Source organism: Berghia stephanieae, chromosome 4 (assembly GCF_034508935.2).
Source record: "Berghia stephanieae isolate SIO BIC M18660-M18661 chromosome 4, UCSD_Bste_1.3, whole genome shotgun sequence".
Classification (NCBI taxonomy): Eukaryota; Metazoa; Mollusca; class Gastropoda; order Nudibranchia; family Aeolidiidae; genus Berghia; species Berghia stephanieae.
Genome location: NC_088363.1, coordinates 93,682,848 through 93,700,353, shown reverse-complemented (window position 1 = coordinate 93,700,353; position 17,506 = coordinate 93,682,848). Strand labels below are relative to the sequence as shown.

Genomic DNA, 17,506 nt, shown 5'->3' with positions numbered 1-17,506 from the left:
TCTCTCTCTCTCTCTCTCTCTTTCTCTCTCTCTCTCTCTCTCTCTCTCTCTCTCTCTCTCTGGGTGTTATAACACGAGCATAATTTCTATAAATATATATATGTGTGGGGTGTGTGTGTGTGTGTGTGTGTGTGTGTGTGTATGTGATTATCTCCTCTTGATCAATATCATAGAATACATCTAGCCATCGATATCCTTTATATCACACACCTTGCCCGTGAGATAACTGATGACAGGGTATATCTTTCAACAGACATCGTAATCCTAGATGTAGAAGAAGAGAAACTGAAGCCAAGATACCTTCTTTATAAAATGTAATAATAATAATAACAACAACAATAATAATAATAATAATGATAATAATAATAATAATAATAATAATAATAATAATAATAATAATAATAATAATAATAATAATAATAATAATAAAATGCCTACAGCTTGATCCTTAACACTTTAATCCCGAGACGGAATTTCCTTGAGGCCATAATTTCTCCCATTAATTATCTCTAAGTCTGTTTTCACAATATTTAATGCCGAGTCATAAAAAAGATGTACTCAAAGTGAATCGTTGTGACTGATCATGATATGTTTCCAAAACCGATAGAATTTGTTTAAGTAATCTCACACCCTGGACTCATGGGGTTAATCACTTTGATGGAAAAGACAACACAAACGGCTTACTTACCCTTTGAGAATTCAGCAAATAATTCAATCCAGACAGTTAGATAATAGTAACAATACAAAACTCGACACGAACACAAATCACACAGCATCAAAAACAATCCAGAAATTTGCACGCCATTTAAATGACACTCGTCTTGGAAAAAATCTCGAACCTGAGATTTCGAAAAAAAACCCAAGTTGGAGAATTTTTGCAAAGATGGGGGTCATTTAAATCGATAGATAATATTCGAAGAACGAGGTTTCTGGCCAGATTTTAAAATCCATGCCTTTCCAGAGTAATAAGAAAGTTAATGGTTAATTCTCTCCGACCATGGTCTCTTCTGACTAATAAATAAAACCCCTGACCCTGGCACAATGAATGAACCATCACCCCTTGCGTTATCAGATAGCAGCAGGGATGACGGGCAATGGCGGGGGCCTCCCGAAATGCCACCTTGTGTTCTGTTCAGCCAACACCAACAAAACACTTATTCTAACATTTTGGGCATAACACTTTTACTTCAAATCTCTATTGATCACTAGGGGCCAACGATGTAACAAAATAAATAAATGAATCAAAGTATTAATTATTTAAACTTTCAAACATGAGACTTCAACTGAAATGTCAAGCTTGAACATTTTTCAAAATTGGGTAAGTAACTATGACTCTTTTAGTACGCCATGGTACGTAGTCATCTTCGTGGAACGATAAAACGAAGTTGATTATTTTTCTGTTGTACTTTTTAATCAGTGAAAATGTGTGTCTTAATGCTGCAATTCAATGAAGAACATGTGGCCTTGTAATCTTTGTCTTCCATGATAATATGACGATTCTTACACCCGTTGCCACAACTTACTAATAACGGGAGGGGGCGAGGGGGAGGTAGGAAGTAGCAGAGATTAGTGACTAGTCTGTGGGAAATAGCCAAATGAAAACAGAGAATGAAAATTATATCAGTACCTAACTTGTGTGGTACCTTCATCGGCTTGGCGCGCACGCACACAAACACGCACACACACACACACACACACACACACACACGGAGAGAGAGAGAGAGAGAGAGAGAGAGAGAGAGAGAGAGAGAGAGAGAGAGAAGGGGAGAGCCGAGCGAACGTACGAACGCTTGGGCGCTGAGCGATCAGCCACAACTTCATTAAAGTGATTTTAGTTTTGAACTTAGTGACTATCAAACGCCTCTGATTCTCATAACTGCGTCAAAATTCAGAACGAGTAACAAACAGTTAAAGCTACTTGCTCTCTTTTTTTTTTTTTTATTTATTATTGAACATGACAACAATGTAGAAAAATCCAGGGATAAACTCCAAAAACTTATTTTAAAAATTATACAATAAAATTCCAAGGTATATTTTAAATAACTGTAAAAGTGTGTATGAAACAGTGCACGCAAAGCAAGGGAAAAAAGGTAAATGTAAATACGCACATTCATAGTGCGCCAACCCATGGATTCACAAAGCTATGTCTATGTGCTTCACAATGCCTCAAAAATACATTTCAAAAGCAGGCCAAGTGGAACAAAAATATCCATTTAATTCTAATCAACGAGTGGGCGACAGTTATCAAGTCACTCTAACATTATTCGTAACTTCTTGTAACAAGGCACTCATTCACATCTCAATTGGGAAAATGTATATATCGCCCCTTATCTTACATTATCCAAAATGAAACGATGCCTTAGCTACAGTTTTTGTAAATGGTTGTCACGCATCAAGTCACTAGCCACGCTTACAATCGCTTGACTTTATTGGAAGACGATACAACTTATAAACAGGCCCATCTGCTTGTGAAGCGAGTGCTTAACCAACTGAGCTATCAGCACTCCGATCCCAAATGTCATTTGTCATAGATTTGAAATATAGAAAGTAGATAAAAGAGAACATACCAGTAGCCCCTGCAAACCGTCAGGAGACTGAGATTGAAATTCCAACGATATTAACCCTAAAAGGCGCAATAACATTGGGACCTGCAGACGTAATCAAAATCCCTTAGATCTAAGATTACAGTTAAATAATGCGCTCTTCCATGGACCGCCGCCATACATAGAGCATCTTGCTTAACGCACGACCAAATAAATCTCTTCTCGCCTTAGCCGGATCTTCAAGCCCTTTAACGGTCACGACCATCAATTTACAGAATTGTTCAAAGACAAAACGCTTTTTAAAATATTCTTGACTTCAAAAATTCAATGAATTCAATGACCTTCAACTTTCTAAAAAATTCTTATACAAGAAACATTTTTAAAATAGAAATTATAGACTTCTTTGAAGTCTTAGCAATGAGAATTTTTGACAATTTAAAGGTCATTTTAATCCATCGCTATTTGCATCTATGAAAAAATAAAAATGGCCAAAATACTAGAGGACGTTTTCTGAAGATTACATTAGCTTAGCACAAAGTGTACATTCCCGTAATGTTGTCTGTGTTGTGGCTCCCCTTGACTGGACATCCAGGAATGTTGACCAACAACGTAGACAAAAATGAAAAAAGCCGGCCGGGCAGTGGTCATTAGAGGGCCATTATCGGTCAAAACTCTCACCGCTTGGTCAACGACACAAGAATGTGGGACAGAGAAGATTATAGGACGATGACGTAAAAATCGTGGTGGGAATCGGATATCAAATGTTAATTTTATTATTTAAATGGCAACCATCATTTTTTAAACGATTTTTTTCTCAATGTCGAACATCTACTGCGACTACCTAGAATCTGTCACCGCAGTTTTTCGAAGCCACAAATTTTATCCTTGACCACAAAGAATCGCAAAAAATAAAAAATAAATAAATAAATAAATAAATAAATAGATAAATAAATAAATAAATAAATAAATAATTTAGCCGCAAGAAGCCGCAATTTAGTCCGTTTTAGACTTAGATAAATGTCTATTGTGAAACATTAAACCAGATAATGGGCATATAATAGTATACAGTAGTTATACAATAGTTAGTTAGGCAGCAAGCGCCAGAACGTGTTAGCTTGAATAAAAGACATATTCTCTTTGTCTCCTCCTCCTCCTCCTCCTCCTCCTCCTCCTCCTCCCCCTCCTCCTCCTCCTCCTCCTCCTCCTCCTCCTCATCATCATCATCATAATATTCACCATCATCGTCGTCGTAGTCGTCGTTGTCAAAGTCGTCATCGTCGTCGTAAAACTGGTGAGGTGAATAATAATAATTAATATAGATTGTATGCGCTTGGCTAAGAAGTTCATAACATTGCCATCCGGAAGTATAACGGACCAACACACAAAACTATGTGTATCCATGAACGTTTATAGTCAGGTTAATACAGTTCAGTGAGCATTACTCATAAACGCGGATGGCAAAAAACAAAAACAAAGACCTGAGTGACGTCATCTTCGAACTATCTATAGTGTTTTTGACTGGACCGACCGTAAGTAGACGCAACCTGTCAAATAATGGAAATTGATAATTCATTTTATTATAAACAAAAATATGTCATTCACTTTCTATATCTATATATATGTATTTATAATTCATATGTATGTATGCCTTTCAAATGAGTGAATTACATTAACATGAATTACATTTTACAAACAAGCAATCGTTTCCATGCTACACTAATATTATGTATTTATATATGTATTGATTCTTATGCTCTTGTTTGCTTAATTATCTTTCCCCATCCCACCAACGTAATTGTAACCCGTTATGACTATTATTAATATTAATACTATTATCATTATTATTAATATATTATTAAAATGAGATCAGTAGTGTTGTCAAGGATTCGTTAATTGATATCCTTTCATTATCACTGCTCGAAAAAGAACACCAGAATTTTGCAACCAGTCAAAGTTTTGCTCCTACTATGTTCTGGTTACCCATTAATCGGGGATCAGATTACTCACTAAACAAATGGATGCTTTGGCACAATCAAAGAACGACCAGGAAACCATCCAAGAACTGAGCAAGTAAAAGTCATCCAACCCGCCATAACCAGACAAATGGGTGGCCATAACCAGCCGTCGGCAAGCTGATTGGCTGATTGACTCACGGACGACCTCGACAAATAGGTTAAGAATAATTAACCTTAATTTGAGAAACAGAACGAGAGAAGATGAAAAATTAACTTACCTACAGCCTAACTTTAATTAATTTAAAATTTACTATTATACTTTTGTTTAATTATGTGTCACCGTGTTATTGTGTGAGGCTATTTTATTGATTTAGTTTAAAGTATTTCTGATTTAACAACACTTATCACATGAACCTGATCTGTCTCTATATAACGTGCCACCACAACAACTACCACTACCTATTTCTTTAAACTTAAAACTTTATTACTATCTGTCGAGTTGCCAGGAAACTTAAAACCCATCTATAACAGGGTAAAAGAGGTACCAGGCGACTTCTGTATCTGGGGAAAACTATTTTACTTCTATTTGTCTTTACCAACTTGCCATGTCTCCTACACATACGCGACTGTAATCACAGACAGTATCCCATATTTTGTAAACAAAGAGAGATCGGCGCTCTACATTGACATAATGCCTTGAGTGTATCGGGTTTGCCATTAAATTATCTCTAAAGTCCGCAAACCATTTCTTTTTCTTTGAAAAATATAGTATCAATTTATACCACCATCTAGTTGTCAAGAGACAATCAGATGTATCTGCCGTGGAAACAAATGAATGTTCTTGGATCTTGATGTGGTCTATCTAATCCCAAAATGTTGTGAGCTGAAATTGAGACTAAAAAGGTCTATTGAAGGTATGCGATTATGTAAAATACCTACACTATCTACCCGACAGACGAAACACTATTAATTTTCACTTAGGTTATGAAAAAAGATCAACGGGGTCTGCCAAGAGCAAGAGGCGGTTACGTAGTTTTCAGTGTTAGTTGAACAACAACTTCCGAACAAGCCGATAACGCGGTCATTTTATATAGATTTATTAAACCATGGCAGGCAGCCGCCTATCGCTGATAATAATAATATCACATTCTTGGCATTCGGGTTCCTACAATATAATGTCCTCGTGATGATATCATTATTAAATGTCACCTCTATTGTCCGGAGTGGCGTAAAGTTATGTTTACCACTTCAATAAAGTCGTATAGATAGTATGCGGTTAAACAGCTGATCGGAGTGGAAGTTTACTTCCGGCTGGCAGAAAGCAATGGAAGACAATGGCGTAGAATAGTAAAATATTAGTTTCTGTCGACAATCTTCCATATTTTTCTGGTTCTAGACATAAATATATTTTTTTTTAATTCCCGTTAATGATGTAGACCCCTATGCCATTTGTGAACACGACTGGTGCCATAATCTTTAGGAACTACAGCCAGTCTCATCGTTTGATGTAGCGAACTACCTCGTCACGACCACAAGTTTCTGTCTACACATTTCACGGTAAGTCTGTATTATTTAATCGTTTCCCTATGCTATACCTATACTATGTTACACCATTCACGGCTAATTGTAAGATTTATTCTCAAAAAATCACAGAAGACAGATATGTCGAACCTGACACACCTATATGATATGACCTGCTTCACGAGTCGTGATCATCTTAGTCTTAGTCTTAGTAAGTTTAGTCTTAAGTTAAGTCAGTCTTAGTAGTGGATCAATGAGTCTTTGTGGTTACATTCAAATTTCAACTATTTTGCCTTTAAGGTGATGAATTCCTCCGAATTCACCAAAGATTATAAATAATAATTTAAATTAAAAACACCAGGGCAGGCAATGACTATGAAATCAATGTGGTCCCGAGTCCAAATCAAACTGATTAATACAGTAACAAAACATCATGCCCATAAGACTGTTTTAAAAGCCCCACCCCATTCCAAGGGACTGAGCTTGATCCCGAGTGAATATTTTTTTTCTAATCCCACTCCCCTTGTCAATCCAGCAGTGATTGGGTAGCTGAGTCTGTTAGATCTAGCGGAAAGTACTTTGACATAGACTAGAGTCCTATCTAAAGGGTAGCAATTGCTATGGTCCGTTTCGCGCTTTTCAAACCAGGTTAAACTTCGGCTCCATTGAATGACTACTTTTTTTATTCGATATTTTACTCAATCCCCCAACTATATAATCTTTAGCCCCACGGCTGATGCTGAGGTATGGAATTGTGTCTCTCTGAATAATTCTAATAACCTTTCAGATGAGTACTCCACATTTCACAGCAAATTTAATTCACTGTTGTTAACGAAGTGTGATAACAACAGTTTTTATCCTCTAGTTTCAATTAATAATATTACCACCATTGCCACAATTTTTTTTCAGGCTTACAGGGGACTGACTACTTATAATCAGGCCTACAATGGATGGGTGACGGATGTAAAATGGTTTAAGCCTCCTAGCTGTGGGAAAGTGGTACCAGCTGCTAAGGTAACCCCCCCCCCCCCCCCCCCCCCCGTTTTCATCTCACTTCTATGATTATTATTATTGTTATTACATATTATTATTTTGATTTCTACATTTATTTATATTACTCCATGCAGGATTGATAATACGATATAGAGGTTTTTTACACATGGCTATATTCATTACAATGAATTTTCTTGAACTAGAATATGAATAACTTTAAAAAAAAAAAAGAAATAAGAAACTTCTTTAATAGGTTCAAGTTCTACTATGGGAGACTCAGTCGAGTCCTTGGAAAAGCCTCTTTACTCACATTTGCTCAGTCAGTGTGTTCGGACATAAACGTTTAAATGGTTTTGCGACTCATGGCAGTCCCTTTAACTCAGTTGGTAGAGCACCCATTTCACAATCAAAGAGACCGAGATATATCCTAGATGAAGTTAAGACCCCACCCCTCCCCTTTCTTTTATTTTTGTACACCCAGCAGTAATTTGGCAATAGAAAAGCGCCCTATTCGAAGGGTAACAAGTTATTATTTTCACACTATAGAAACTGGGATGAAATCTGGCTCTATAGACCTAATGGTTCTGATGGACTACTTTTGGTGCTTGCGACACTATTAGGTCATTTTCAGCACAATTTAAAGCTGTTGCGAAATACGTAGTAAGAAAAATGGGCTTGGATCAAATACAGAGCAGAAGTAGATCAAAGTTATTAATGTGCTTAGTTTTGAGATCGCCTAACAGTTCCATCCAGAGACGGAATACACTCAAATGTTTATGTTTGATTTAAGGGTTTTACTGCACTTGCGACACATTTCAGCACCAGTAAAAAGGAATAAAATGGGATTGTAAAAATTTCCAGATTTACAATTAAAAGCACACAAGAAAAGTAAGACAAAGAGGAACAAATGTAGATTCCAAGAGAATGCTATCAGTGTACTAAGTCTGATAACACCCAAAAGTCTCATCCTGACACAAGCACAGGTCCCCCCTAAGAGGAATACACTCAAACGTTCACGTATTATTTTTTAATTATATTATATTAAGTTACGTTATGCCTTTTGCGCAGCGATATCATAAGATATCGTCGCCTAGGCATTCCACGAAGGAATATAGATAACTCATCAAACAAGATGTCTGATGTCAACAGGAATCACCCATGTTGTCCAAGTGAGCAAATTGGGGTTAATAATCTTGCTCAAGGAAAAAAAACGAAAGTGCCTGAAGCGGGGCTCGAACCTGGGTCATCCGGATCACAGTGCACTGCCTTAACCACTCGGCCACTTCGCCCCCCATATTATATACACACACACACATATATAATATATATATATATATATATATATATATATATATATATATATATATATATATATAATATATATATATATATATATATAATATAATAAAAAAATTTTACGCGAACTGATTTACAAGACAAAAAATTTTTTTTTCCCAAAACCAACAATATTCATTTGACTGTTTCTCTCTCAGCCAATGACTCCGGCAAGGGAAAGGACAAACCCAAGTAATCTCATTCCAAGACAAAGACATAAAGAAACTTGGAAAACAATATAAGGGATAGAGGACACAGCATGACCTCTTGCCACCATGGGAAGTCAAAGACCCCACCCAGTCTATTGTTTATAAAATGTTGATTATAAATTTACAAAATAAATTTACATCCATGTGTCACTCTCTCATCTAAGGACAGGGAAAAAAAGCATGTAATCTTATTCCAAAACAAAGATAGAAAGCTACCTGAAAAAGGAATACAGACATAGGGGGGTGAAGAAAGCAATAATGACCTTGCCCACAATGGAAGGTCAATGATCCCACACCCAGGGTAGAAAAATGAGAACTCAGTCAAGCATTCACCATCAAATTACAAACTTGACTTACTTGACTTAGATGCCTTTCGCGTCTCGACCGAAAGATCGGGTCGCCTTGGCTGTTTCCAGTATTTCCTGTGTGAGGTGTCTCCAATATTGCCGGTCCTCTGCTAGGGTTCTCAGATTTTCAAGGTCCCCTGCTGTTATGAGACTAATGCTTTGTCCAAGTGTTGTGAGGTTTTTGTTTAGGATCACAGGGAGTGTTGTGATCGGTCTTCCTCTGAAAAGGTTCCCGTGTTTTTGGAAGTATCCCGACATGGCTTGGTTAGCTGGTATGTTTTTGTCCCTGCGTAGTACGTGACCGAAAAGTTGCCATCGTTGTTGTAAAATGTCAAGGGAGATTGGTCTTTCTTTTGTGATTCATTTGAGATCTTTTTTGGGTATTTGATGTCCAGTACCCTTCTTAGCTGTGTGCGATGGAAGGCATCCAGATGTTCTTCTTCGGATTTTGTCAACGCCCAAGTGCCGCAGTTATACAGATGTACCGGTTTTACAAGAGCACGGTACAGTTTCAGTTTGGTTTTTCTCTTTATTTTGTCACCTCTAATCCATACATTGGTGAGTTTACTGAGTGCGGCGTTTGATAGCTGTTTTCTTCTTTGTACATCCTCGGTGTCTCCAATTAGTGAGCCGAGTTTCTTTGTTCTTTTCCATTCCTCTTTGTTCCTCGATATTGTTGTAAATTCGGTTTTATTGGCATTGACTTGGAGGTTATATTTCATGAGGGTATTTTGTATGATGTCTATATTTGCTGGTGTTGATCCAATAAAATCGACATCATCTGCATAGGCGATTTCTCTAGGGATTGCATTCTCAATATGAGTCGTTGGTTTTGGAATGACTTTTCGAACTTCTTTCAGAGCGTGTTCTAAGTATATTGTGAACAGAATCGGGCTCAGACTATCTCCTTGGGGGTCCCGATGTTACTTTCGAACTGCGTCTGTTTTGTGGCCCCGTATATCCTTGGTTGTATCTTTGTGTTGCTGAGGAGAAATCGGATTATTCGGAGCTCGTCTTCGTCAACTATGTCTGTTAATATCTCCAAAAGTTTTCCTCTGTCGATCGTATCAAAGGCTGCGGACATATCGATTCCGGTTATTGTTATGGATATGTTTTCTTTGAGTGCCTTTGCTGCCAACCATTTATGTGTCCATACAACGTCCGATGTGCTTCGGTCTTGGCGAAACCCGCTTTGGCTATGTGATAGATATTTTTCTATTTTCGGTCTAATTCTGTTGAGGACAATAGTTGACAGTGTTTTTCTTATGGTATTCAGTAATGTTATTGGGCGCAGGTTGTTTACGGGTCCTTTCGTTTTTCCTGGTTTTTGTATTGTAATTAGGACACCGCTGTTTATGTCCCAGTCTTTGTGTGTTGAGAATGTTTTGTTCATTATGTTTGCAATGCTCAAATCCAAGGAGAGGGTACCGCATTTCAGCAATTCAGCGGGAATTTCATCTTCGCCTGGGGTCTGTTATTGTTTAGGCACTTTATGCTATTTCTAACTTCAGTTGTTGTGATGCGGTTGTTTAGGTCTCTAGGGTTTCCTGAGAAGGGCGATATTTGTGAGACTTGTTTGTGAAATTTCTGCTGGAAGTGGTCAGTTACAATGTCAAGGATATCGTTGGGATTTGTTGTCTGTTTGCCAAATTTATCCTGTAGTTTTGGGTTCTCGAATGGTTTTCGGTTCAGAGATTTCGTCGCTTTGAACATAGACGATGCGTTATTTTTGGAATTTTCTATGTCTTCCACTTTTTTGTCTAATTCCTCGTTTCTGTGTTTTATTGTAAGTGATCGAATTGAATGCAGTATTTTGTTTCGTTCCGTTTTCGGGTTTATTATTTCTTCCGAGTCTTTCGTGTTCTGTATCCTGATCCTAAGTTCTTTTTGTTGCCGCGATAGATCGTTAATAGCGATGTTAGGCGTTCGATTTGGTTTGTTCTTAGTTGTATTAATAGAGCCTGCACTTTCTTCCCCCGCATATTTCATTGCCGCTTGCGTCTCTTTCCATTCATTGTTTGGATTGCTGTTTTGCTTTATTTTCCATAGACTTGAGTTAAGTTCATATTGGTAATGAATGCGACATTGTCGCTCATTTACTATTTTTGCCGTGTTTATTTTGACTGCCGTTTTACCTTTCTGTCTTCGTTGTCTGTACACATTTATGTTGAAATTCGTTTTTACAAGTTTGTGATCGGATGTTAGCAGTGTACCACCGTATGATCGCGAGTTGGTTGAGTAGTGTTTATGGCGGTATCGACATATGATATAGTCTATTTGGTTGTGTATTGTTATCATTTTGTCTTGGGTTTGGTCTTTCCTTTGTCCTGCCCATGTTGTCTGGTGTCTTGATGGGTGGTTGTTTGTTATGAAAAGTTTTCTCTGTTCACAGAACTGGACTAATTTTTCTCCGTTATCGTTACGTTTTCCTTTTGAGTATGATCCTAAACATAGTGTGTCACTGTCGAGACAAATTACAAAAGCAACGGATAAAACAAATTTTTAAAAAAGTCATTACAGTACTTTATTTTCTTTATTGTGCTCCAACTTCATGTTTAAATATACAATGGATTGCTATTTATTTGCCAATTCAAAAATATTATTAGGTTTTGAATATTATTGCAAAACATATAATATAGCAATGACTATCCCGCACAAATCTTTGGGCCTCTTTTTCGCTCACGAAGTGCCCAAATTCGCGTCAAAATATGGGACGAAGCCGTTTCGTATATGCTATTTTAAAAAATTAATTTCGACGTTGTTTATCTATGAATATGACTGAAAGTTGGCACACTGTTAGAAAAAAGGTCATTTTAGATTATGTCAAGCGACAAAACTCGTGCGATTACCAGAAGACCGTTAAAAATAGATTTTTACTCTTTGGAGTAAAATATTTCTAAAACTACCGGGCGTGGAGGTTTTGTCGCTGACAAGGTAATACATGAACATTTCTTCTTTTTGGTTGTAAAATTTCATATGAATATGACGAGTACTTTTCCCATATTTTACAAAACACCATCCTAATTTGCTCTTCAAGTTTCAATCTTTTAATCCACTTATTACGCAAGATACAACCAAAGGTCGGAAAAAAAAAATGCCGAAAAAGCGTCCCATATTTTCCCGTTTTTTTCCTCTTTGCGGGTCATCCAAATAAATGACACCTTTAAAACTGTATAACTTGTTTATTTATGAATGGATTTTCAAAATTCAAAAACATTTTTACTCAGTGGAGATAGGGCTTGGATTTTAGACAAAAATTTTCTTCAAAAAGAGAAAAAAAACATTTTTCATAGTCATTGCTATATAATAATGGTAACAGAAGTAATACTACTACTACTAGTAGTAATACTACAACTAGTACAATTTTTTCACAAACATTTCGGGCAAAAGTAAAAATGTTTACCACATGTATTAGTCTAATGAAAAGAATGAAAAGGATTACAAAGGTATATAAAATCAAGCATTATTGGAAAAGAATGAATAAAAAGTCTGACTGCTTTCTTTTCGTTTCAGGTTCGCCATTCCCAAAAATTGGGTTATAGTGGACTCCGTGTGTCGACAAGTGCTTTCTGCTCAGCATCAAGATGGGAACCTGAAATGTCTGTCTTCACAATCCTGCAAAATAAATACCAAGATTAAGTTAATACATAGAGCAAATAGTACATTATTGACCTACCACCTCTGGCGTCTATCGTGTCACTGGGAATTTTAATTTTAATATTTTAATATGTTTGAAAACAAAGAAAACTTAAGCCCCATTTCCTCAAATACGCAAGTCATTCATTTTACAGGTCAAAATAATTTTTTTTTAAAGTTTTTCTTTGACTTCAACTTCAAATGCCAATAGTGCCTGAACCTTATGATGAATTCCAAAATGGTTTGGCATATTTATGTGGAAATCTATTCTTTTAAAAAAATAGAGTTGTGGACCACCATTGCTCCGTACAGCAAATGTTAAATATTTATCATCGAGCACAAAATTACTGGCAAACCTAAAAATTCTAAAACTATTTATTTACAAACTCTACAAGTAACACGCAAATATTTTAAAAACTAAATGTAATTCTATCGCCTGTGGAATCAAACTATGTATGCTCAGAAAATCTGCTGTACTGTAATGTTCGGGCAATTATTGGCCTTCGCCAAAAAAAGAAAAAAAATATGAACTGTATTTCCTACACCAGTATACAAAAAACACACATATATGTTTTCTCTACACGGGAAATTCCATTGAGTGTTACAAGCGCTGCACCTAACCATCAACTTCTTGTAGATGCCGCTGGCTATAACCAATAAAAATGGATAAACTTAGCCCATAATATTTTACATTTCTGAGAATGTTTGTTTTATCTTTTATTCCATATAATTTATTAATTTTTAAAATTAATTTGTTGCCCGCGTGTGTATTTTGTACATACATAGGGAATACATGCTTCTGTAAAAAATGTTTGATTGGTTATTCTGCTGATTTGTGCAGATTGCCTTTTACACAATGAAATGACAATTGGCTTGTAAAAATAACATGTAGACTATAATATTAATATATTCGCTTAACTTAAGCGGTATAATTTAAGGTTAATAAAACATTTCCTCCCAGATCTTAATAATTGAGGAATAAATCAATATGGGTGAACTCATTTAATTCTATCTATCTCATCATAAGAACACTTTGTCACTACCTTGTGTGGCCTTGAGCAAGTCACCTCAGCCCTAGCTCAGTTTGTGGCGCTGTTTGCGGCAATGGCTGGGTTATTTCAGTCTCCCTTTAGAATAGACTCCAAAGACAAATTTTCCCTAGAGGTGAATAAAGAGAATCTATATTTTTAAAATTTGTTACGCTATAGTCAAAGACAAAAACCTTCAGGATTTTCTAATTTTGTATGAACTATCCTAAAAGGCAACTTATCCATAGCATAGAAGGACATGCTCACAATAGTATTCATTTCATTGCCCTCAAATTTAATGGATCTTCCTCTTTTATTAATTGTCATTGCCCATTCATTCAATAAAACAAAATTAAGCAACATAATAAAGACAAAGCTTTTGATTCAAATCAAGTGATGTTTTTTGTTCAGTTATTTATTATCTCTGAAGTTAAAAGTCTTAAAACTCAACCATGTAAGCTTTTGTACAGTCTGGTTATTTGAAAAAAAACTTCTCTTGATGTCAGTTCTTGCACCAACAATTTGGACAAACTTTTGACTTCATTACTGGCTCACCAGACAGGCATTCCTTACATACCTTATGAGCAAATGAAGTCACTTGATATGTGCTCTATTCCCCTTTGTCTTATTACATTCCTCATAGTCATAGATTTGTGTCTTAACTTTGCAATATGAAATATGATTTTGTGACCTTTGTCTATTGTTATGTGCATAGATCTACAATCTTTTCACTCTCTATTCAACTTCCTTTCAACTGGCAATGCAATGACCTTAAAGTGTAATGAACGGCACAAACGTTGCTAATCTCACTTTTACCCCCAAAAAATTGCTTGATTTGGACCTATTAAATTTCCTGAGAGTGAGATCTGCTTTTATTTTTATCTAGCGCATGCAATATCCACCCAAAGCACTCTACAAGATGTCCCAAGCCAACAGAAACATTAACATTAACATGTAGGAAGAGATATCATGCCTACATAAATATTGTTTTAAACAGATACAATCAATACACTTACATTACATGGTCAATGATTGAGCTAGTTTCTCCAATTGTTGATTGTTCAACTAGAGCCGTTGCTGCCTGCAGTCATTGCGTTTGTTCCTATCTTTAAGACATGAGTAATGGTCTGTTTTTTTCTCTGCCCCATGTCCAAGCTTTAACGTTGGAACCCAATCAGGATCAGTTTCATCAAGCAGTGATGCTGGCCTTCCTGTAAAGGCAAAAAAATTGATTGTTGAAATATATTACGTCATTTCTTGCCTATTACAATCTGGTCCTGGTCCTTGTGTGGCTATGTGGTCTAGTGGTATGACACTCGATTTTGGATCGGAAGGTCATGGGTTCGAGCCTCGCGCTCGACGCATAGTTGAGTCCTTGGAAAAGGCTCTTTATTCACATTCTCTCACCGTACTCAGGTGTAAAATGAATACCTAGCGGTTTACAGCGTTTTCTTTGTCCGAAAAATTGTAGTGTCGCCTAAAAGGCGTCATGTCCCGTTCTACATGTTAAATGTTGCTGTTGACCAGGGACCCCTTGTAAAGCGCTTTGAGCACATTTAGTGGATATTGCGCTATAATATAAAGCTCAATTTTTAAATTATTTTTTTTTTACAATCCTTAAGCTTTCCGTTAAATTAACATCAAGCTTTGTCAAATTAGAACAAGGGTAGAACAATTATATAGTGCAATTTCCATGAAATGAAAATTTGTTCAAAGCGCTTTGCAAGGGTTTATAGCCAACACTTCTTCACTAGAGGAATTCAAGCGTCGATTGAAGACATTCTTATTCCGACAGGCTTTCTTTTGATTATGTGTATAATTAGCGTTGTTCGTATACTGTGTTAGGGCTTCATGATTAAGTTAATCTATGTTTTGCGCCCAGATCCCTCCTGATGAAGGGATGTTTGGCGCATTATAAATCTATACCATTATTATTATTATCAACAGCAAGACTTTACATGCAGGTCGAGACATGACGCTTGTTAGGCGATATTACATTTTTTCCGAAAGAGACAATGCTGTTTAACAGGCCTGCATCTGCCCCCTGAAAAACTTGCCTGAAAATCCTCGAGCTGAAGCTTTTTCAATAACATGAGCAAAAATCCCCATTTCCCAGAATATTTTCTTAGAATTTTACCAATTCAATAGGCTGTTAAACAAAATGAAAAAGTATTTTAATTAATTTTTTGTTCCGGCAGAGCGAAATTGCCAGAAATGCCGGCAAATTTACAGGCCTATGTTAAAAGCCAGTTACCCAATTTATGCCTGAGTATGGTGAGAGAATGTGAATAAAGTTCCTTTCCCAATGACTCAACTGCTCAGAACGGGTCTGGAACCCTAATCCTTCCAAAATGACGGTGATAACTATACCACATAGCTGCAATTAAAGTATCGGGATCCCAAAGGACAATTTTTTTTAATTGAAATTTTTTTATTATTATTATTGTCATATTTGGGAAAAATTCCATATGAAGGCCCTAATTCAATGACTATACGAAACATTATAACTAATCCTCACCTTGAGTTACAATTAGTTTCTAACTATGAAAATTATGAAAAGTCATTTTAGTGGATTGATAGAGGTCGATTGTTTCTTTCTTTGGATTAAAATTTAAAATAATAATAATTATAATATTAATTTTGTCAGTAAAAAAATAACCATTACTATCATTATAAACTGACACTGGCAATCACTAAGCAGCGTGTTAAACTTCTGTCAAAAACTAGCATTTAATGTCCAACAGCGGTGTAGAAAAGCAGTTTGTTCGTGTTACTTTACAATACACCACCAACGGAGGAACGGAAAAAAAAACTTAAGAAAAACGCAACCTTACTTTTAATATTTCTTCAAATGGAGAACATGTTTTTAAAATGCACAATAAAATAATCTTGACAAAGCATAAGTTATAAACTGGAACATTATAATTCTAAAATGAATGATCAGAACAACAGTGAAAGACTTCCTAATCTCATAAAAGCCAAAGCTTGAAAACGAAAGTAGCCCTATCACTATCGGTAATGAGGCATTTGGTTTTGATTTAGAGTATGTTGCACGAGAAATGCATGAAATATTCATGGTCCTATCTGATAACTAAACACAACATATAAAAGATCATCCATCCGGACCGTGTATGGACCATAAAATTAAAATGATTCCTTCTAGACCGCCTACAGACTACCATCTGAGTCTGAGATGAGTCAGATGATTTCTCACTCCAACTTCGGAGTTTCGCATAGAAAAGTCACATCGGTGAAAAATCTCTCCATAGATTTTGTTAGACCACCGAGTTCGAAATTTTTGATTTGATTTCTCTTCCATGAAAAAGAATAAAACACATATTTACTAAATCATAAACTTGCAACGTCAGGGCAAGGACCTTGGTCGGTTGCCCCCAACTCCGTGACATGCTATGGCCCACAATGGCTACATGATGATGTTGGAGCGAAGTAAACTTGCTTTGTTCACAATAATTAAAATTAATTCATATCGTATATATAATATTTAAGATTTTAATTTATCCATCAATTCTTACCTTTAACAAAATGATCATTGCAAACTCGGTGGCTGCAAGTTAGATTTGAGCCATCGCCAAATCCCTTTCTTCTGATCGCTGCAACTGTCTCCGCTGGGTTAAATTTATTATTTTTGGGTCCTTCGTCTTCCTAATGGATGGTAACCTGAACATTTTGACTCCATCTCGACCCTGTCTTCTAGTGCATCCGATGATTATGCAGTTATTTGGCACGTTTCACGTTTTAAAAATTGGACTAGACCTTGTTTCACATCAATGTTTACAAGCCAGCCAAGTTCTTTTGCCATCCGGAACTAAAGTAGGTCATTGCGTGACGTCATCAGCATTCTATCTATAGGAAATTGATTACCAGTGGCGATTACTCCGTGTTCTTCTCACCGATGAGAGGGCCTTGCTGCAACGTCTC

At 36.3% G+C, this 17,506-nt stretch overlaps 1 protein-coding gene and 1 long non-coding RNA gene across 4 annotated transcripts in view; both read right to left on the bottom strand.

Annotated features, from left to right (window-relative positions):
- LOC144971594 (protocadherin-1-like) overlaps nucleotides 1–17,506 on the bottom strand; it is a 156,407-nt gene that overhangs the window by 34,084 nt on the left and 104,817 nt on the right. The gene's annotated exons all lie outside the window — the stretch shown is intronic.
- Nucleotides 11,427–17,342, bottom strand: LOC144971593 (uncharacterized). Its single transcript, XR_013645167.1, has 3 exons — nucleotides 17,101–17,342; nucleotides 14,578–14,778; nucleotides 11,427–12,518 (listed from the first exon to the last, which is right to left on the bottom strand). It is a non-coding gene; the product is annotated as an uncharacterized LOC144971593 (long non-coding RNA).